Genomic DNA, 22,592 nt, shown 5'->3' on the forward strand with positions numbered 1-22,592 from the left:
CCTTGTGCTGCCATCTCTTGGCGTGATACAAAACTAATCTCAAAACTTTTTGATACCTCCTTGTATGTATGCATGTAAAGGCCTTGTACTTCAGAAAGCACACACCTTATCCACTGCCTATTGCCTGCATAACATCTTGGAGAAGCTTCAAGCATGCAAAGATGTAGTACATCCACATATATCTTTATATTAAAAGTATTTCACTTTATTGCCAAATTATGTGTAGCACTCACCCCCGAAGGAGCCGCTGGCATTAACGGCATTTCTGTCCTTACTTCAGTGATGAACCATATATATATTGGATCCACAGCACACCAGTACACCTTGTGGGAAGTTTTATAACAGATTATTTTTATACATTATTTATATAGCGCCAAAAAGTTTGCTCAGCGCTGTACAGAGTAGTGGGGGACAGTACATGAGACAATACAGTAACAAAACAGTATACGAGGGTTTCAAGGGCCCTGCTCTTTCGAGCTTACAATCTAGAAGGGAGGGGATAGTGGTACAGGAGGAAGTGGCTGTGGGGGATGGAGTGGTAGGAGGAGTGGAGGAGATCGGCTGTTAGGTGAGGGTGGGGTAGGCTTCCCTGAAGAGATGGGTTTTCAGGGTGCGCCTGAAGGTGAGAAGGGTAGGTGACAGTCTGATGGATTGGGGTAGTGAGTTCTAGAGGATGGGGGAAGTCCTGGAGAAGTCCTGCAGTCGGGCGTTGGAGGAGGAGACCAGGGAGCTAGAAAGTAGGAGGTCTTGTGAGGAGCGAAGAGTGCGGGTTGGGTGGTATTTGGGTATCAAGTCGGTGAGGTAGTTCGGGGCAGCATTATGAATGGCTTTGTATGTCTGTGTTAGTAGTTTGAATTTAATGCGTTGGGCAATCGGAAGCCAGTGGAGGGAATGACAGAGGAGGGTGGCAGAAGAGGAGTGGTTGGTAAGGTGGATGAGTCTGGCCGCTGAGTTCAGGATAGACTGAAGCGGGGATAGCCTGTGTTGGGGTAGGCCGGTGAGGAGGGAGTTGCAATAGTCGAGTCGTGAGATAATAAGGGAGTGTATGAGTTGTTTAGTAGTGGCTGGGGTTAGGAACGTACGTATTTTGGAGATGTTGCGGAGGTGGAGTCTGCATGAGTTTGCCAGCGATTGGACATGGGGTTAGAAGGACAGGTTTGAGTCTAGAGTGACACCTAGGACTTTGGCTTACGGGATGGGACTGATGGTGGCGTTGTTGGTCGTGATGGAGAGGGTGGGGGTGGGGGCGCGGGCTGGGGGGAAAATTAGGAGCTTGGATTTGGAAAGGTTTAATTTGAGGAAGTGGAGCGACATCCAGTCTGAAATTTCGTTCAGTAGGTGGGTGATACGGGCGGAGACTTAGAGGGTGAGGCGAGGGGTGGAGAGGTAGATTTGTGTGTCATCGGCGTAGAAGTGGTAGTTGAAGCCGTGGGAGTATATCAGTTGGCCAAGGGAGGAGTTGTAGATGGAGAAGAGAAGGGGCCCAAGGACAGAGCCTTGGGGAACCCCAACAGAGAGTGGGAGAGAGGGGGAGATGGTAGCATTATAGGTAACGCTGAAGGAGCATTGGGATAGATAGGAGGAGAGCCAGGAGAGAGCGGAGTCTCTGATGCCAAGGGAGTGTAGTTTATTAAGGAGGAGGGGGTGGTCAACTGTGTCGAAGGCCGCGGAGAGATAGAGGAGTAAGAGGACTGAGTAGTGGCCATTAGCTTAGGCAGTTAGCAGGTCATTAGTGATTTTGAGTAGGGCGGTTTTGGTGGAGTGTAGGGGACGGAAGCCAGACTGTAGTGGATCGAGGAGGTTGTTGTCAATGAGGTGGGAGCTTAGGCAATTGTAGACTAAGCGCTCAAGGAGCTTGGATGTAAATGGCAGCAGAGAGATGGGTCTAAGGTTGCTCAGGTCGGAGGGGTCCAGGGAGGGTTTTTTGAGTATGAGGGTGATGTGCGCGTGCTTTAGGGGGAGGGGAATGTACCAGTAGAGAGGGAGAGATTGAAGATGTGGATGAGGGAGCGTAGGATGGAGGAGGAGGGTTACCGAAGGAGTTGTGTGGGGACAGGGTCAAGGGGGCAAGTGGTGAGGCGGGCTTCTGTGAAGACCTTAGTGACCTCTTCGGTGGTAGCAGGGCTGAAGGAGTGGAGTGTTGGGGAGGCTTTAGTGTGCGGGATGTTAGGTGTGGTGGGGGTCAGGGCGATTGTGAGGTCAGAGGAGGGGAGAGTTGCGGGGGTTATTTTGGGAGGGAGGCTAGGTGGGAGGTAGATTGGGACAGGTAAAACTCTGCAAATAGACTGCAAATTAACTTGGAAAATAACAGTTAAATGCACTGAATACACAAACCTTCTAGAATTGGCACAATAATATCCATAAACATAATATTCATGTATATACCGGTATAGCTATAGATCAGAATTAACCCCCAGCAAGTATAGCAGCAATATGTCCCCAGCTAGACTGATGTCTCTTTAGGCTCAGTCCCAAATTCACTTGTATACTGTGGGATTGTAATACTGTGTGAGTCTATGTGTTGCACAGGCCTGTGTTAGTGAATTGATGGAGCGATCTTAAGGACTGACATGTCACTGGTTAGCAGTTGCTCACCACATCCAAGAAGAACAGTCTCCAGGGGTTATACTCCTTGAAGGGATGATAAATGGGGCTCTGTCTCTCTGGCTAGTGTTTCCTGTTGTCAATTGTCGGTGCTGCACAATCTCTGAGATGCCTCACCTGGGATGGTCACACGCCCGCTCTGTGATTTCCAACACTCTGACCTCTCTCTCTGCGGTGGGAGATAACATTGCTGTCGGTAACCACTGTCGCTGGTGACTGGTACCAATGATCACAGTTGCTGCTGACTTCAGCTGCTGTAGATAACCATTGTCCTTAGTAACCGCTGCCGATCTGGAAACAGTGTCAGTGTACTTCAACAGTAGGGGCTGTAGACTACTTCCCTACAAAGGCTCACATGGCTCCCCAACCCCATTCCTCCTTGCAAAGCATCTTGGTCCCTGTAGTCCGGTGCAGTATAAAGTTACATTGTCTGCCTCTGTGATGAAACTACAACTCCCACAAACACCCTAGCACTGCTGAGAGCTGAGCCAATCAAACCCTTTCTGACAACATTCAATCTTAAAAGGGAAACAGTTCTTTAAAAGGGAAACAGCAATGGTCCCGCTACACATGGCAGTACAAAACTTCTGAATAGTCAAATTAATTAATATTTTTATATACATTGAGTGACTTGCTGGAATATTGTACTCTGATTGAAATAGTGTAGTTTTTTTAATTATGATGTCTTTTTTACTATGTCTTTTTTGGTTATTGCTGAGTTTGCTGTTCTACTCAGGTTTCTCCCAGGGGTTAACATTTTTTAATTGTTTTCAATTGTGGGTTAGAACTTTGGGGTACATTCATAGGAATAAAGATAATTTTTTGCACATTATTGCATTTTTTGGTTTTGTATTTATTAGGTATAATGGGACACTTGATGTTCTTCACATGGTGTTACTTCCATTATTGTTTTGGAGAGAGGACAGCTCCCTGGCTTTTGTTGTTCTTTTTGGTGAGAATTATAGCCCCTAATAGATGTGCTAAGCAAAAAACATAAATCTAGAGGAAAAACTAATATCTTTTAAATACATTACATATATTAAAAATATAAATATATATGATGGTCTCAAAACCAACAATGACAACTCTCCCTGTTAAAGGGACATACTGTGCCCAGCAATATAAACAGTTATTGCAAACATTTTTAAATTTTTTTACACAAATCACTCTGATGGAAAAGATCAAAACAAAAACACAAAAATCCCTCCACTGTCAATAGCAGCATACATAATACTCATACTCCCAGTTAAACCCATGGAAGTAAATATTATCCAATATTTAATCCAAAATAGGTGCCCCTTTAGATAATAAATTTCCGTACAACCCCCACATTTTAATTTCAGAATCGAATCAATCATTTGGAACCACAATTCAGAAACCACATACCCTTCCTAAACAAAATTAAATGCAACTGCCTGCTCTACTAAGGCTCATTTACACTTGCATTGACTTTTGTTCAACGTGTTTTTTTGATGTGTTTTTGATGCTTTGGTGATGCTTCTGTGTTGGTTCATTGATGCGTCAGTGATGCTTTTTTGAAGCTTGACAAATGCTTTGTGCATTGATTTTTGCTCAGTAGTACCCCCACTCAGCAGATCCCCAGCTCATTAGTTCACCTGTTCAGCAGATTTGTGGGAGAGGAGATTTTTGCTGAAAGGGTAAAGTGTGGAAGGGGGAGTTTTGTACTCTCCTTACCCCTACACTGTGCGTTACATACTCCTGGACCCTGCATTCTGTGCATTACATACTCTTGGACCCTGATCTTTGTGTGCCATGTACTGTACTTCTAACCCCAGCACTGACTACAGCCCTAAGGGTGTTACATACTCCTGATCCTTGGACACATTGCATTATACACCTTGGACCCCTGCAGTGTGCGTTATGTATCCTAAGCCCAACACTGACTACAGCACCCTGTGCATTGCACATCCCCAACCCCTGTGCTCTGCCTTACAAACTCCTACACTATATACACAATACTGTACATTACATACTTCTCACCAAAGTATTCATTGTCAACAGTTGCTGGTTGCTATGCTATGAAGTTCTTCTTTAAGGTAGGCTCAGACATACTGTTAGCTCTTTGTATATTTTCAGTGCGTGAAAAAAACATATGCAGTGGAAGCTTTTTGTTTTTTTTTTTATTTAATTATTGTGCTGGGGTTTAAATGTGTCCATGAGACTCTTGCTTGTGGCATAGCAGTCAAAGCATTTTTTATAGGTACAAGCAGCCTGAGTTTTGTTTACCATGATCTTCACACTGTTAAGAGTTTGGCCACAACCACATGTAGTTTCAGTGCTCTATGTGCACTGCACGCCACTTCCTCCATCAAGCGTCCCTCATTTTGAGGTTCAAAAGTTGGGAGGTATGTATTCTCTGGTAGGAGAGAGGGCACAGTGTGGAAGTTTTAGTTTGCCTCACCTGCCAGCTGTCCGTAGCCAGTGAGAGGAAGTGGGAAATGCATAACCCCGCCCCCTCATTACACACTGCCATTTAGTGGCAGTTCAGCACAGCTGAAATTTTTAATGCTGTGTGAAGTCCTGTGCCCTATCACATTACAAGTACAACGTGAAGGAGGTAACAGCACGGCTGTATACAGTAGAGGTGGGGGGTTGCATTGTGGGGGGGAAAGGGGTGGTGGGAGGAAGTTGTGGGCCAGTGGTGTATTTAGTTGTTGTGCTGCCCCAGGCAACACTAGGCCCCGTCGCCACCACTCTCCGACACAACCCCCCCCCGGGACCACATCCCACTACTACCACTCTCCGCCAACCACCACCCCACACCATTTTCCATCAAACAGCCATTCTCTCACCGGTTCTGGAAGTGTCCTCCTCCTTGGGCTCTCTGTCTCTGACAGTGTCTCTCTCTCCTCTCAGACTGGATCCGCTTACTCCATCCTGCCCCATCCTCCTAGGAGTCTCTCATGGGAACAGGGCTGCTGCTAGAAATCCCAGGGCCCCATACAGCCTACCTGACAGGGCCCCTCCCACCCCCCGCAGAAATATCACAACAATATTATCACTAAAAATACATAAAAATCATTATTAGCAGATTCAAACATAACTTAACTTACAACATTCCTCCTAAATCTAAAAATTAATAAATAAAACTCTCCTAGCATAAATCCCCCCCCCCGCCTTCCTCCCAGCACAAATCCCCCCTAACATCCCCCTCCCAGCACAAATCCCTCCCAAACTCTCCTCCTAGCACAACTCTCACCCAACCCCCCTCCCAGCACAAATCCCCCTAATCCTCCCTCCCAGCACAAATCCCCCCCAATCCTCCCACCCAGTACAAATCCCCCCTAACACCCCCCTCCCAGCACAAATCCCCCCAATCCCTACTTCTAGCACAAATCCCACCGACCCCCCCCCCAGCACAAATCCTCCCCAATCCCTCCCCCTAGCACAAATCCCCCCTCCCAGCACAAATCTGCTCCAATCCCTACTAGCGTAAAAATTCCCAAAATCCCTCCACAAATCCACAATCCCCTCCCAAAAAACCTTCCCAGCACAAATTCTTCCTACCCACTCTATTCCCCCAAGCACAAATTCCCCTGAATCTCCCCTCCTGGCACAAAGCCTCCACCCCCTCTCCTCCTGGCACAAACATTCCTCCCAATCCCCCTTCTCTGGCTCAAATCCCCCAAACCCTCCTACTACCACATATTGCCCCCATTCCTTCTTCCAGCAAATATCACCCCCCCCCCCCCCCCAAATCCCCATTACACTTTGCAGAAATGGTGGAGAGAAAAGCGCCAGGAGGAGGTGTGCTGTGTTGTGCTCTCCGGGCTCTCCCTCCTGTCAGAACAGCGCTCATCCATTCAACACATGGGACAGGATCATTGTTAGATCGTATCGGACTGTACACACATCCATACATACAGTATTATTACCGCCCCCTACCTCCTCCAAGGGCTGCTCATCTCCTGGTAGCAGCAAATGTCTCATGTACTACATGGTTGAGTGCTATTCTGACAGGAGAGAGAGCCCGGAGCGCAGAATACAGTGCACCTCCTCCTGGCTCTTTCATGCCCACCATTTCTCTTCTCCCTGCTGCAGGCTGTCCCCTTGTCCTGGCTCTTAGTCCGGGGAGGAGAAGGGGCTCAGTGGCCACTCAGGAACACCAGGGAACCCCCTCAATCTGGCCAGGTCTGTCTCTCCCTCCAGCAGCAGAAAGCCGGTGGGATGGAGAGGGGGAAAAAACGGCTTTCAGCTGCAGGAGGGAGAGATACACAGTGCATCATTCTGCAATTGCCCTCCCCCGCCCCACCAATCCTCCTGCTCTCTAGGCCCCCCAGTGTGCCCGGACCACTACAGGAGTATCATTGATACCCCCCTGATGGCGGCCCTGCATGGGTCTGTCCACCCCTGCTCACCATGTCCCTTTACTGGGAGGCGGTGCCACCCCACTAAATATTGCCGCCCTAGGCAAATGCCTTGTTTGCGTCACAGTAAATACACTGCTGGTATGGGCATACATCAAAATGAAGCTTGGCCTGCGTAGACAAAAATACTTGCACCTGTCCTGATAGAGGCTTTCCACATCCAGTTTTATCAGAGGACAAGTATCAGTGGTAATTGTCAGATTTAATTTGCTCGGGAAACATTTTGACGTAATTGACATAATTTTGATGTAATTGGAAAACATTCTTGAAAGAATTTAGTTTAATTGGTTGCTATTATACCCTCCCCAAGGCTTTCTTGACCTATCTCATTATTTTTTATTGAATGTTGAAGCCAGGATACTTGTATAATTTATGATAAGAGGAGACATCAGAAACCATTACACAAATCCAAGTAATAAAAAATCTCAATACATTACCAAAATTTGCCCCTCCCTTGTCTGCTGTTTAAATTATACTTTTTAAGGATAAGACTAACAGGTTCCTGGTATTGTACATCTTTTACATTTCCACCCAAATAGTGGACTTTGCCTATCCTAACGTTTTATATCAAATCTCCCCCATCATTCAACACTTCTGCAAAAAAGTCTGCCTGTAATTGAATAAGTTGGAGGTTTGAAAGAACTGGGCACAGACAAATCTGTTCCCTCTAGGCTCAAACAGTCCCTCCTATTAATTAAGGAGGACTACTTTAATGCTATTGAAAAATTATATTTAAGTCTAATTTTATTCCAAGTCTAGTTTAAAAAAATCAGGAAAGGTTGGGAAAACAGAAATGCCCAATTCTAATACAGAACTCTGTGCTTTATTAAATTACATTGATGAAATGTTCATAGCAGCTATTTCCCCAAACGAGGCTAAATCCTTCTCCCCTGAACAGTTACTCTCTTGCCTCTTCTTCCTCCTCCCTATTGTGGTTATTTTTTTCCTTCTTTCCCACTTTTGTTCATTGAAGACTCACCTGTTGTGACCACAAAAAACTCATTTGTGGTTTCCTGATTTGGAGCCTTATATGGTTTCCTCCCACCAAAGAATCTTATACTATCATCACAGCATGGCCCTACCCTATGTGAGTCTGTTCATGGAGGCCTATGACATTTGTCTACATGAGTGAATTGTTTTAAAGATTTGCCTTTTTTGGGTATGGTATAAAGTATAGTTGATAAATGTATACTTTGGACAGGGCCTTATTCAACCCTTTTAGAATTTGTTGAGTCTTTTCATGATAAACACTCCATTTTTAGTCTGATACAATGATCTACAGTCAGGAGGACGAACTTAAAAGTGACCTCTTTATTAAAGCTTAACTCCATGTTTATTTAACTTTAAATAGCATGGGTCCAGCTAGCTATTTCCTTTACTAATAGAAATATATGCTGTGGGTGATGTATAAACTGGATTTCGCATCAGCTACATATGATACAGAGCTGCTTTCCTGCTTGGGTACAGAGGTACAATGTATATAAGGCTTCCACTGATGTGGAGCTGAGGTGGAGAGGCTGGAACATTATATCACATTCACCACCTCAGCTAATCAAAGGAAGTCTTGTATTCATGGATAAAATACAAGGATTCCTGTGAAAGGATGAGCAGTGCACAGCTCAGCAGGAGACAAGAAGTACCCATACCACTGCAGAACACAGCACTATATACTGTATAGCTAGTGCTACACACAGTTTAAACAGCGCTGACAGTGGGTTCATCTGTTAATAAAGGAAGTAATTCATTTGGGCCAGATTGGCACGAAAAAACTATTTCAAGTAATAATAAGACCAGGATTTTTATTTTCAGATTTCAAAATGTCTATCAAGTATCCTTAAACACCATTCCTAAGTCACAATTGTTAAGGGTTGAAAGAAATGCATATCCATCAAAGTTTTTGAATTTAACTGTTTTGGAGTGGGAGTATAAGGAAGGAACAGTGGACATGTTCAATTTGTGGTTCAATTTCCTGTCTCCAAAATTAGTGAGAATTGTACAGAATGGGTAGAAGACAGGGGCGGACTGATAACTCATGGGCCCCCCCCGGGCAATATTGGATCATGGGGCCCCTGTGTCCTTGCCCAAACTCAAAAAAGCCTATGAAAAAGGTACCAGGGGCATCTCATGGGGCCCCCTACGGACCCCGGGCCCTCGGCAGTGCCCGAGTTTCCAAATGGTCAGTCTGCCCCTGGTAGAAGATCTTATGTGATAGTCCCCTCTATATCCCTAATCTATTAGAACCTGTTAGTTTCTTATAAACAAGCACCCTCTCTAATGGAAAGACATTGGTTCAGGTAAATTGAATAAGTAAAGATTTTTTATTTGAGAGGGGAAAAAGGTGAATGTCTGTGGAATAGATAAAACTCTGTGACTTGTATACAGTGTATCGGGTGGAGATTGTTTTCTCTGGACAAATGTAACAATTTCACTCTTATGGAGAAAAGCAAAAATGATGCAGGGTTCCCACTGCTCTAAAGAACATTATCTGCTGACCTGCATTCTGAGCATAAGAAAGCACTATGTACCTTACCATTTTCACCAGCATCTTTCCAGCCAACAAGCCACAGGGAAGGGAAATACAGTGTAAGAAAAAAAATAATATATAAACCTCAAAGATGGCAGTATTAAAGGCCAGCAAACTGGGTTGTATTCACTAATTTCAAATTGATCTGCTTTAGGTTTGGGTCATACACCAGTAGAATATGTTCAAAAGCTTTCATTTTTATAACCATTGATCAATTTTCTGATAGTTAGTGGGGTCAAATTGTTGTTTATTTTTAACAATAGTGATGATAAAATTCGAAGGCGTAACATGAATACTTTGTTTTTGAGCAAACGAAATTCTAACTGTGAATGTGGTTTTTGTTGGGGAAAGATCATATATACTTTGATTAAACTTGTTAAACACCTGGGATTCTATTCAAATAGGCCAGGATGAAATTTTAGGAGCTTTCCTACTAAATTTGTTGACTTAATAATGGCAAAAAAAATGTTCTGATAAACAACTTTTCAGTATTTCCTTTCCAATGTTCAAACAAAAATATAACTATGTATGGCTAGCTTAATAGTATTTGTTTGATCAAAAAACTAAAAAGGTCTAGTGGTATTTCCATACTCATAGGTGCGACCTGTGTTCCTAATTTAAATAAATTATTACCTTGTATTATTTTTCCGTGAAAATACTAGCAAATACTATATCTAAGTAAATCTAAAATAACTGATCTTATACATATTTCTGTTTAGAAATGTTCTAACAGTTTGTACTCACATGTGCAGCCAAGAAAGGGTTAAAGACATTTTAAATTAAATGTCTCAATTTATTTCCATTTCACCAGTTGGTATTCACAACTGTCCCTGTATTTTTTCTAAAGTCCTCTAGGTCTCCTAGATTTAAAAACTTAAATTGGACATGGGTGACAAGGCTTCAACACATGGGTGTATTCAAATATTCCTATGTACACTAGATCAGGAATTGACACAAAAGCACAGCTTAAAAAATGCTCATTTTAGCATGTGTTTAGGACAATTAGAAGAGTGTGCACGTAAACCCAATCTATTTTCTAGAATATTAATTCATTCCAGCCACAAGAATGTGTTTAATGCTCGTTTATTTATGTTTACATGTAAATGCAAATCAGCTTACCTGGGAACATAAGTTTGGGGAAGCAGGCAAACAAAAAAGTAACAAACACCTAGATGGCTGCATCATCAATCCAATGCTGCAACTGTTCCCTGCTGGCTCTGCATTGAGAACTGAGCAATAAAATACTGCTATTCGCTCAGTTTTCAGGTCTGCTTTGAACACAGAGCGGTGACTGTCAGTCACATGCTCTCTGCTCTACCCCTCCAGCACTTACTGGAGTACCAGACTGTGCAGAGGGCTTGTCAGGTTAAGGGTGAGCTAGCTACCGGTCAGGCATCTGGGCATATCCCGACAATATTGTCTGCATCCTTGCAGAGCCTGGACCGGCTCTGTGACGTCAGCCTGCATCTGAGTCACAGGAGTGTAGAACTGAGTGCCACAGGAGAAGTATGGCCAAAAGAACTTCGGCCACACTTCTCCTTTAAATGCCTGTATTTGCATGGGCACATTACCTAACTTGTAGCTGTGTTCAGAGACCTAAAAAAAAATCCTCTGAAAGTGGCATTTTTCATTCCTGTGAGCATGAGGCCTAACAATCACTCATGTAGCAAGCAACACTGCATGTTCAAACTGACAAGCTTGCAATTTTGAATCTGCTAAACATTCTTTGGGTTCAGGGGCGGACTGACCATTTGATAACTCGGGCACTGCCCGAGGGCCCGGGATCAGTAGGGGGCCCCATGAGATGCCCCTGGTACCTTTTCCATAGGCTTTTTTGAGTTTGGGCAAGGACACAGGGGCCCCATGATCCCCTATTGCTCGGGAGCTCCATGAGTTGTCAGTCCGCCCGTTTGGGTTAGATATAGTTAGTCTGCTGCAAAAGAAAAAACAAACTCTTGTGGGTTGCACAGCTGTTTTTAATTTTAAAAAGTTAAAATCATAGTAGCCTATATATATTCTTCATGTAGTTCAGTTGAACAGCCCCACTGCAAGGGATACTTCTATAGTTTCCCAGGGTTGGGCTTTAACTTACTGTCCTGTAGAAACAACACACAATGAGAGGAAATCTCCTTAACCACTTCAAGTCCGGACACTTTCACCCCCTTCCTGTCCAGGCCAATTTTCATCTTTCAGCGCTATCACACTTTGAATGACAATTGCGCGGTCATGCAACACTTTATGAATTTGTTAGCATTTTTTTGAGAAGATAAAACTTTATTTTGCTGTTATTTATACACTACTGGGATTTTTATTTTTTTGCTATATAAATTAAAAAGTCCAAACATTTTGAAAAAAAAAAAGTGTTTTTCTTATACGATTTTGCAAATAAATAATCTTTTTTCATAAATCTTGGCCAAAATTTATTCATCTATCTTTTTAGTAAAAAAATAACCCAAATTAGTTTATAACCAAAAATTATAATTTAAAAAAAATGATTTTACATTTTTATTTTATTTTTTTATATTATTATTTGTTTTTGTTTTTTTACATACTGTCCCCCTAGCAGTACAGTGTCACCGTGGTGACACTGTACTACTTGTGGGGTGTAATAAAGATTTGTTTTTCCTTTTTTTACACTGATTGCTTTTATACCCATAAAGGCTGTAAAAGCAATAATTTCTCCTTCTGTCTGGCTGCATTCTTGCAGCCATTGAGAAATACTGTGAGAGCTCTGATTGGTCACAGCTTGTCACATGGTACAAGGCTGTTGTGAATAGCCTTGTACCATGTGACCTCTGAGATCATTCACAGATTTCACTAGTAGTAAGCAATGATGTCAGAAGTGACATCTTGCTTACTACTATTCATGTGATCACTGATTGGCCAATCAGTGATCACATGATGGTCGTCTGCACATAGGAGGAGAGAGCACATTTCCTTATCAGAGACACAGACAGCAATAAAAACCTGAAAAGAGTTCAAACCCCTCACATCTAAAATTAGGATAGAGAAGTTCTCACTTTAGACACCCTTTAATATGTGAACAAAAAAAATAACTAATATTAACTGCATGAAATACCTTTTCCTGGAAGGATGTTTTAAAAGAAGTCTTCCACAGAAAAAAGATAAACCCCCTTTTTGGCACTGATGAAGTGTACAATTAAAAGAACAGCAATGATATATAATTTCTAAGCAAATATAAAAAAAAGCAAAGTCCTCACTTTAAAGAGTAACTTTACCAAATTGATAAAAAAAATGTTCTTTAGCAAAGAACATACAGTACATTCAATACTAATAATTATGCTGCCAAAATTAGTGTGTGCTGTAAATTGACTCTTTTTTGCTGGAGGATGCCATTCTGCTGAACCCCAGAGCCTCTGAGCAGCAGTCTTTAGGCTGTCAGCAGATTGGCCTCTACATTTTCAGCACAGTGGCTAAAAATAGAGAGCAACTGAGCATGTACAGAGCAGGGTGAGACAGTGTACCCACATGGAAGAAAAATATATTTTAAAAATATTCTTCCTAAATATATTAACATGTAATTGAAATACTATAATTTTGGCCATATTCAATATATTTAAAAAAATATTTCAATAAATATATATATATATATATATATATATATATATATAGCATGTTGAAATGCGTGTTTTATATATTATAAAATATATGAAAAATATTTTTAAAAATATATTTTTTTAAATATATTCTACAGATTTTTTTCAACATATATTTTTACATATATTTATTTATTTATTATTTATTTCAGGTACTTATATAGCGCCATCAATTTTACGCAGTACTTTACATATATATTATACATTCACATCAGTCCCTAACCCTCAAGGGGTGTACAATCTAAGGTCCCTAGGGCCAATTTAGACAGGAGCCAATTAACCTACCAGAATGTCTTTGGAGTGTGGGAGGAAACCGAGTACCTGGAGGAAACCCACGCAGGCACAGGGAGAACATGCAAACTCCAGGCAGGTGGTGCCGTGGTTGAGATTCGAACCAACGACCCTAGTACTGCCAGGCGGAAGTGCTAATATTTGTAAATGCATTCCAGAAATGTAGATTTGTATTTTTAAAGACATACACTATATTTGAAATGTATTTTTAAAAATATTTTTCATATATTTTGTAATTAAAATGCATTTCAACATACAGTAGTTGTATATATTTATTGAAATATATATTGAATATGGCCAAAATTTTAGTATTTCAAATACATGTCAATATATTTGGGAAGAATATTTTTAAAATATGAATTCTTATACTGTACCGCGCTCCAATATTATCAACCTTTTGTGATTAACCTTTTTTGGTTGTGTGAATTTCTTAATATACCACCTATAATCCAATCATTACTTACTTCTATGGTGCTTAAATATACAATTAACATAAATTAATTTATAAATATGAATTAAAAAATTATATGTGATTATAACAAATATTAATAAAAAATTAATGAAAAATTGGAATGTCAATACTATGTGAATAAAATAATAAAAAATTAATAAAACATAAAAAAAAAAAAAAAAAAAAAAAGGGAATGTCAATTATTTTCTTTAAATTTGAGATGGTGTTGTTATTCAATTTAGTTAATGTGATAAGTCTGTGTTGGCAGCTTGAACCTCTCCCTTGTCTCCTCTCCTCTCTCCTCAGCTCAGCTTTCTCAATTGTGCTTTCTTCACTGGCTGCTTTGTTTATTCCTCCATATACGGAACATGCAGAGAAGGGAAAAGAAACATAGTGTCTTATCCGGTATATAAGTGATTTATTGCTCTTTGATCTCCCACTCACATTGTGTAAATGTAAATAACGCTTTGCATACAATGTATCAAGATCGTACTTCAGACAGCCTGGCTGATGTGTTTGCTTGCAGTAAATATACTCGCCATTCCTCTGTGGATGCGTGATAACGTCACCGCCCCTCCCCTACGCGTTACGCTACAGGGACTCGTAGCTTCCTCTGGGGGATGTGGATTGAATCCACATCCCCCAGAGGAAGCTACGAGTCCCTGTAGCGTAACGCGTAGGGGAGGGGCGGTGACGTTATCACGCAATGTGAGTGGGAGATCAAAGAGCAATAAATCACTTATATCCCGGATAAGACACTATGTTTCTTTTCCCTTCTCTGCATGTTCCGTATATGGAGGAATAAACAAAGCAGCCAGTGAAGAAAGCACAATTGAGAAAGCTGAGCTGAGGAGAGAGGAGAGGAGACAAGGGAGAGGTTCAAGCTGCCAACACAGACTTATCACATTAACTAAATTGAATAACAACACCATCTCAAATTTAAAGAAAATAATTGACATTCCTTTTTTTTTTTTTTTTTTTTTTTTTTTATGTTTTATTAATTTTTTATTATTTTATTCACATAGTATTGACATTCCAATTTTTCATTAATTTTTTATTAATATTTGTTATAATCACATATAATTTTTTAATTCATATTTATAAATTAATTTATGTTAATTGTATATTTAAGCACCATAGAAGTAAGTAATGATTGGATTATAGGTGGTATATTAAGAAATTCACACAACCAAAAAAGGTTAATCACAAAAGGTTGATAATATTGGAGCGCGGTACAGTATAAGAATTCATATTTTAAAAATATTCTTCCCAAAGAATTCATAGTTTAATTTCATACACCTAGAGAGGGTGTAATTAGTGCCTGGCGATCCAATATTTAATAAATATTCACTTAAGCACACAATTAACACTAATAATAGAGTAAGTTAACTCCTGGTGGCTCACAAATAACTATTCTATTAAAATTTTTAAAGTATATTTCAAATATATTTTTCTTTCATATGGGTATTACTGGATTTTAAACAATAAAGGCCCTTATTTGTAAATTGTATATAGCTATACCTGCAAAAGGGTACCAGGACTTTATTTTCTGACTAAAGTTTCACTTTAAGTGGGCTACCACCAGTCAAGAAAAGACACAGAATTGCTGAAAATGTAAACACAGACATTGAGCTGTTGATCTATGGGAAACTATGTGGAGCCAAAGAAGCAGCACCAATTGACGAGGTGTCCCATTCTAATGACACTATAAAACAAGGACCCATGCTTTGTGCAGCTGACATTTTGAATCAAATCTTTTTTAGACTCAAATGCTCTCCTTATTTAGCCTTGTAGATTGATGAGAGCTCTGATGCCAGTGGTCTAGCTGTGCTGTTAGTTTTTGTGCAATATCTGTTTACCGATTACATGTCTGAAGACATTTCGATCCTTTACAAGTTGAAAACAACAACTATTAGGGAAGAAATCTTTGGAAAAAAATTGACAGCTTTTTTGCTGTTTGGGCTTTAAATGCAAATCACTGCACTGTTGGGTAAATGACAATAAAGGGTCCAATTTCAGCATTTTTACAAGAAGTAAGTCTTTTATTGTACAAGCAATCAATGTCTACCCCAAAGAGAAAGATTGCCTAATAAAACTATGCCTGCAGAGGTAAAAAAAAAAACATTTAATTCAGTCATGCAAATTGTAAATTACATGAAATCCAGTGAAATGACCACAAAGTTTTTTAAAAACAACTTTGCAATAAAGTGGGCAGTGGCTATGATTGCTGGCTATTTAATACATAGAATCATTGGATGAAAATGACTTGTATGATACAGTCAGGTCTATAAATATTGGGACATCGACACAATTCTAACATTTTTGGCTCTATACACCACCACAATGGATTTGAAATGAAACGAACAAGATGTGCTTTAACTGCAGACTGTCAGCTTTAATTTGAGGGTATTTACATCCAAATTAATTTGCAAAAGTAAGTGCCATAAAATGCCACCAGCACCAATATTAAAGACAAAATCAGTGTCATGGATGGAATTTATCTGTGGTTGGCAGTGGCAGGGGGACAGTTGCAGTGAGTGGAGGATGATGGATCCACACTCTGACAGATCCCAAGCTGGAATTTCCCAGGTAATGACGGGAGATAAAACGCTGTGACAGCATGCAGCTGAACTGAGCAATCCCACTCATTGACAGATCCAACAAAACACAGTGATGTGATGTCAGTGATGACACAACAGGTATAGATGAATCAGAGTGACTTGTGAGCCACAGGTGTGATAATTACTAGAGGATCGCAAAAATGAAACACATGAGTTTGCCAGCGATTGGACATGGGGTTGGAAGGACAGATTGGAGTCTAGAGTGACACCTAGAACTTTGGCTTGCGGGGTGGGACTGATGGTCGTGTTATTGGTCGTGATGGAGAGGTTGGGGGGGGGGCACGGGCTGGGGGGAAAACTAGGAGCTCGGTTTTGGAAAGGTTTAATTTGAGGGAGTGGAGTGACCTCAAAGGAAGGTATATACATTTTGTATATTTGTAATTCTTTTGTTACCAATAAATATATATTTTTGGCTATCTGAGCTGTGCAGCATTTACAGTACATTGGGTGTACGTTTGGTTTTTGATACTGTGCAGGTTTTAAAGATGTTTATCACTTTTATCTCTTTTGCACAGGAAAGGGGTTTAGGGTCTCAGGATACTCCAAAACAATCAGTAGCAACAATAGAAGGACAAACCTCTCTAATCTTCCAATATTAGCTTTTTGGAGGTAACAGGGAATGTCCAGTATAATTAGGACCCTATAAACACAGTCCATATAGAAACCTTTGGCTCTTATATCTATATGGTACAGTGGCACACCACTGTAAATAAATAGGTGACTATGGGTGAAAAATATATACTGCTTCTTTCATAAATTGTGTCCACTTAAAACAATGATATGATCCTTAACAGGTTCCCGCCCAGCCTATAGCCAGATGGCGGCCTGCAAAATTCCTCGTCCCTCTGGGTGGACGCCATATGGCGTCCTTTCAGGCACGCGCAGTTTGCATGCCCGCAGAGTCGCGCAGCAGCGCGATCTGTCACTGGCCGTGTACCTCGGACATGGCCGATGACAGTTCTGAGTACCGTCCCCGTTGCCGGAACCATGTGTCACATGACAGTTGTATACAATGGATGGCTTCCTTTCATGCCATCCATAGTATACTAGTGTGTCTAGCTGTGAATGGTCACAGCGATCACATGCACAAGCTGGGCCAATCACAGCCCAGCTGTGTCATGTGATTAGCCGTGGCCAAATCACAGCTATGCACAAAAAAAAACCCTGAATGAATCGATGTCATTCAGGTAAATGCTTGCTTATAGCAAAGTAATTCCTTGCTATAAGCAAATTGTGTAAAAAAAAAAAAAAAATACTGATCACTTCCCCAAAGTAGCACAATGTTACTATGGTAACATTGTACTACTTTGGTCATAGTGAAATATGAAAAAAAATCTAAAAAAAAAGAAAAAAAATGCAATAAAAACATTTTTTTTTTTACATTTTTTTTTCATACTGTCACCAGTCAGTGTCCCTGATCACCGCCATGCCAGTTATATGATGACACTGTACTGCACTGGTGACAGTATGTAAAAAAAAAATAGTGAAAATAATTTTTTTAATTTTTTAATTTTCCGAAAAATTATGACAAAAAAATTACAACTTCAAAAAACTCGCCATGCCTCTTATGAAATATGTTGGATACTTTGCAAAAAGGGGTCATTTGGGGGATATCTGTACTGTTCTGACATTTTTGTGCCTCAAGAAATTAGATTGGCTGTCAGTACTTCACGATTGATCAATATTCAGATCTATACCATAGCTTGTGAACTCTATAACTTTCCTACAGACTAAATAATAAATACTGTTTTGGGTTATTTTCACCACAGACATGTAGTAGAATACATTTTGGCCTAAATTTATGAAGAACAATTATTTATTTGCAAACTTTTATAACAGAAACAAAGAAAAACGTGTTTTTTTTTGTTAATTTAGCAACAAATAAATACCCCAGTGGTGATTAAATACCACCAAAAGAAAGCTCTAGTTGTGTGAAGAAAATGATAAAATTTTAGTTTGGGTACAGTGTTGTATGACCGCGCAATTGTCATTCAAAGTGTGAGAGCGCTGAAACCTGAAAATTGGCCTGGGCAGGAAGGGGTAAAAGTGCCCGGAATGGAAGGGGTAGGATCCCAAAAGAACAGTGATAAATATAAAGCCACAAGACTTCTATAATGCAACTAAATAGTTGCTATAAGAAATAATCCCAAGATGTACATATTCACAGTGAACATAATGAAAAATGGGTGAAAGTGAAAAAACAAAAAAACAGTTGAAACTGTGTATAATGAAAATTAAGCGAAAAGTCTTTATGCAATACAACTTTGTTGCTGAAGAAAATAATCAGCCAAAACTTACGGATAAAAGTGAAAATAGTGATGAATAGAATACACGTGAAAACCACAGAACAGTGTCCCCTAAATCAGGGATAAGTGAATAAATAATTAAATAAGTGACATGAACTATATGGACCAAATTAGTCCTAAAATATATATATAAATGACCCAACATATAATAAGCCACATGAACTCCATATATTCCAGCCAAAACATGAAGTCTAATACACCTTAAACAGTGAAGGTGTTTTATAGTTCTTAGATAGTGCTGGTGTTTTAAAGGTGTATGCACAATACGATGAGATCTGACACTAGATGAAATGCCCCCTCACCTCCATGGAGTGACCCTGCAGGGCCAAAAAGCCTTTCTCATACAATATTGCATCAACCAGGAGCCAGGACCCACTTCAAAAGGTATCAGGTACAGCTATGGATCAATTCCCCTCACTGGTAGATACCGGCACAGCAGGAATCCTCTCCAGAGCAGTAAAATTAGGATCAGCCAATGCTCATGCAGCCAGAAGGAATATAAAAGAAGATGTTCCCATAGTGTAATAATGTCATAATTTAATTAAAAGAAGTCCCGAATGCCCACTCACATGTATATAGCTTTTACATGAGCCTTGAAAACCACATGCTGTGGGTATACTTGCATGGATATGTATAGGAGTCCCAATATGGCGTCTGCGCCGGAAATTGCGTCACCACGTCCCTCGCCTTACGTCACGCAGTGATGCTATCTTAGAGTGAGAGGATAAGTGTTTTCCAGGAAGACATGCCAGGGTTTAGTTTCCTTCTGGCACTTGCTCAACTAACAGTCCATAGCAAGGTCTTTACTCACAGTACCCCAGTAGCTAACACCCAGTATCCACAGGTAGATCCTTTCGTGAAGGAACTGTGAAGGAACTTTCTCCAGACCCAATATTTTTGTGCAGTACCCTCATGCAAATGTAGTCCTTAGCAATCTTCCTTAGGGCCTCAGCCCAGCAGCTGCTGAGGCCCAGACTGCAGCTTTATGTTTTAGTGGAATTGTCACCAGGGGCAGCAGCCCCACAGGAACCTAGAATCCTTCCTTGAGGGAAAGAACAATCTCCTCACTAGGTTGAATAGTACAATCTAATGATTTATGTTCCAATAGTTTGTGTGGATTTTCCTTGGGTGACAGCCGGGAGATTCCCTGGCCAAGGTATTTTGGTGGTGTCAGCAGGGGTGCGCTCCTGTCTTTGGCCTAGTGATGAACAGAGGGCCAAAATATACCAGCAGCTCCTTCAGGGGGTAGCGTTCATGTGTGCAATGAAGGGCTGCGTGGGCTGTGGACTGTTGGTGGCCTGGGTGTTAGGCCTATGTCAGCCTTGTGTTAAGAAGGTCCTGCTAAAAGATGCGCGGGCACCTCAGGCGCAGTTGGACCTACACCTAAACAACTATTATTGTAAACATACACCTGTGGGCCTGTTTAAGGGGAAAGTGATCAGTGCAAAGGTTTCTTTCCAGTAAGAGCTGTGAAAATGTGAAATAGACTCTCTCAAGAGTTGGTTCTGGCCAGCTCAGTGGATTGCTTTAAGAAAGGCCTGGATTCTTTCTTAGTTACACAGAATATAACTGGATACTAACATTTATAGGTAAAGTTGGTCCAGGGAATATCCGATTGCCTCTCGGGGGATCAGGAAGGAATTTTTGCAGGAGCAAATTGGATCATGCTTTGCTGGGTTTTTTGCCTTCCTCTGGATCAACTGTGGGTATAGGATTATAGCTTTTTTTTTAATGGTTGAACTAGACGGACTTTTGCCTTTTTTAAGCCAGACTAACTATGTAACTATGTAAAGTGCAGTCATCTATAATGATTAATCAAAATTCGCTCTACTGAGCCCAGACCGGTAGATGGATTGCAGATGTTTACTTTGATCATTCACTTGTGTACTGTGAATTTACTTCATGAAACGTAGCCACAAAATAGACTGTAATATGAGGAACCATGGGTACTACTGTGTCCCTAGTATGCCAAGCCACTAGACCCCTTGTACCGTTTATTGAATGAACCCGCATGAGTGAATTCATTGAATAAGGCACAGCAGGGAACTTTGGGAGAGTACAGTACCTCAGAGGAAACAATTAGATGCCAGTTTACTGCTGCCAAATTAGTTATGATTTTTAATTACCACAAATTGCTGCGTTTTCTATACTATATAGGCTGTTTGTTTTTAGGACAGGTCTGTACTTGCTCATTGGTAAACACTAGGTAGAATTTAGTAAGTCACTGTGTGCTCAGCTCTGTCAAAGAGCAGCATGAAAAGTGTTTGTAATCAGGGTCATTCCCAAGGTAACAGGGACTCAACAGCCATGTGAGTGAGACACGGCGTCGTCTCCTATTACAGGAGTAAGAAGAAAACAGGCATAGGAAAACACAGAAAGACGCGGACAGACAAAACGGAAGACGACCCATCAGACACAAAATATCAAGATCAGAAAATTCAGGGATTTTGGGGAATTATACTGAAGAATGGAGAATAAACCTAAAGAGCGGATTTTAGAAAATGAACTCATGCATCAGAGACAACAATGAACTGAGCTGGAAGACGGCGGTCAAAGCAACAACCCCACTGAGACATAGAAGCCAGTTCAAAGACAAGTCTGGGTGAATTTTTAGGTGAGGATAAATATTTAGATGCCTACAATTCAAACCTAGACAAGTTTAATGACAAGGTGGACATTTTCTTCTGCATAAAACAAATAAGCAAAGACAAAGAAAAGACGAGGAAAATATCACAAAGGCAAAACATATTAAAACAAAAGGAATTCTTCCACCGTCGGGAAATGTGACTATAAAGAGGGCCTACAACTCTTTGGCGGTAAGTAGTAAGGTCTGCTTAAAATAAATTATTTATCTTTAGACCACATTCACAGTTGTGTGACTTGTCATGCGACTTTGGATATCAAAGTTGCATGACAAGTCATACCCCATTTTCCAATGAAAACCATTCATGTAGTTCAAAGTAGTTCATGCACTACTTTGGTTTGACTTTCATGCAACTTGAGGGCCATAGACAATCGTAACCCTCAAAAGTTGCATGAAAGTTGTACCTGGATGTTTTTCATGCAACAGTAGTGCAACAGTGGGTCCGACTTTGCGGAGAGACAAGTCAAATCCAAGTCATACCCATTAAAAGTTGCATTAAAGTTGCACTCCAAAGTCGCACAACTTTGAAGTTGTACAAATGTGAATGGAGACTTAAAGTGTATGACAAACCAAAAATTTTTTTTGATAGAAAAAGCTAGGGCTCCAGTATAGAGATCTCTCTTCACTTCCTGTCTCAATGACAACAGTTTCACTAAAATGGAAGTGAGGGAAACTTGTAACAGGGATACAGACAGAAATACAAATCTGACAGGGGTTCCAGGCTAACCTACTCTACTATAAAAAAACATTATTTTTAATTGTACTCTGTGACCCTGTTGTATTCTTATTTTATATATTTATATATATATATATATATATATATATATATATATATATATATATATAAAATATTACTATTATTATACAGGATTTATATAGCGTCAAAAGTTTGCTCAGCGCTTTACAATATAAAGGGAGACAATACAGCAACGATACAGTTCAATACAAGAGGGTTAGGAGCAGGGGCGGACTGACCATTTGGAAACTCGGGCACTGCCCGAGGGCCTGGGGTCAGTAGGGGGCCCCATGAGATGCCCCTGGTACCTATTTTATAGGCTTTTTTGAGTTTGGGCAAGGACACAGCAGCCCTATGATCCCCTATTGCCCGGGGGCCCCATGAGTTGTCAGTCCGCCCCTGGTTAGGAG

The 22,592-nt window shown here is 40.7% G+C and overlaps 1 protein-coding gene across 2 annotated transcripts in view; it reads left to right on the plus strand.

Annotated features, from left to right (window-relative positions):
* Positions 1-22,592, plus strand: part of USP2 (ubiquitin specific peptidase 2) — a 121,045-nt gene that overhangs the window by 12,462 nt on the left and 85,991 nt on the right. The window contains exon 1 of one of the 2 annotated variants that reach the window (XM_089678567.1): positions 21,155-21,618. The exons of the other annotated variant lie outside the window; for it this stretch is intronic. The gene's annotated coding sequence lies outside the window, so the exon portion shown is untranslated. Of the gene's footprint in view, positions 1-21,154; positions 21,619-22,592 lie in introns of those variants that run through there. 2 annotated transcript variants of the gene reach the window in all.

Source organism: Staurois parvus, unplaced genomic scaffold (assembly GCF_062004578.1).
Source record: "Staurois parvus isolate SC_StPar_1 unplaced genomic scaffold, SC_StPar_1.0 ptg000207l, whole genome shotgun sequence".
In the NCBI taxonomy this organism is placed as follows: Eukaryota; Metazoa; Chordata; class Amphibia; order Anura; family Ranidae; genus Staurois; species Staurois parvus.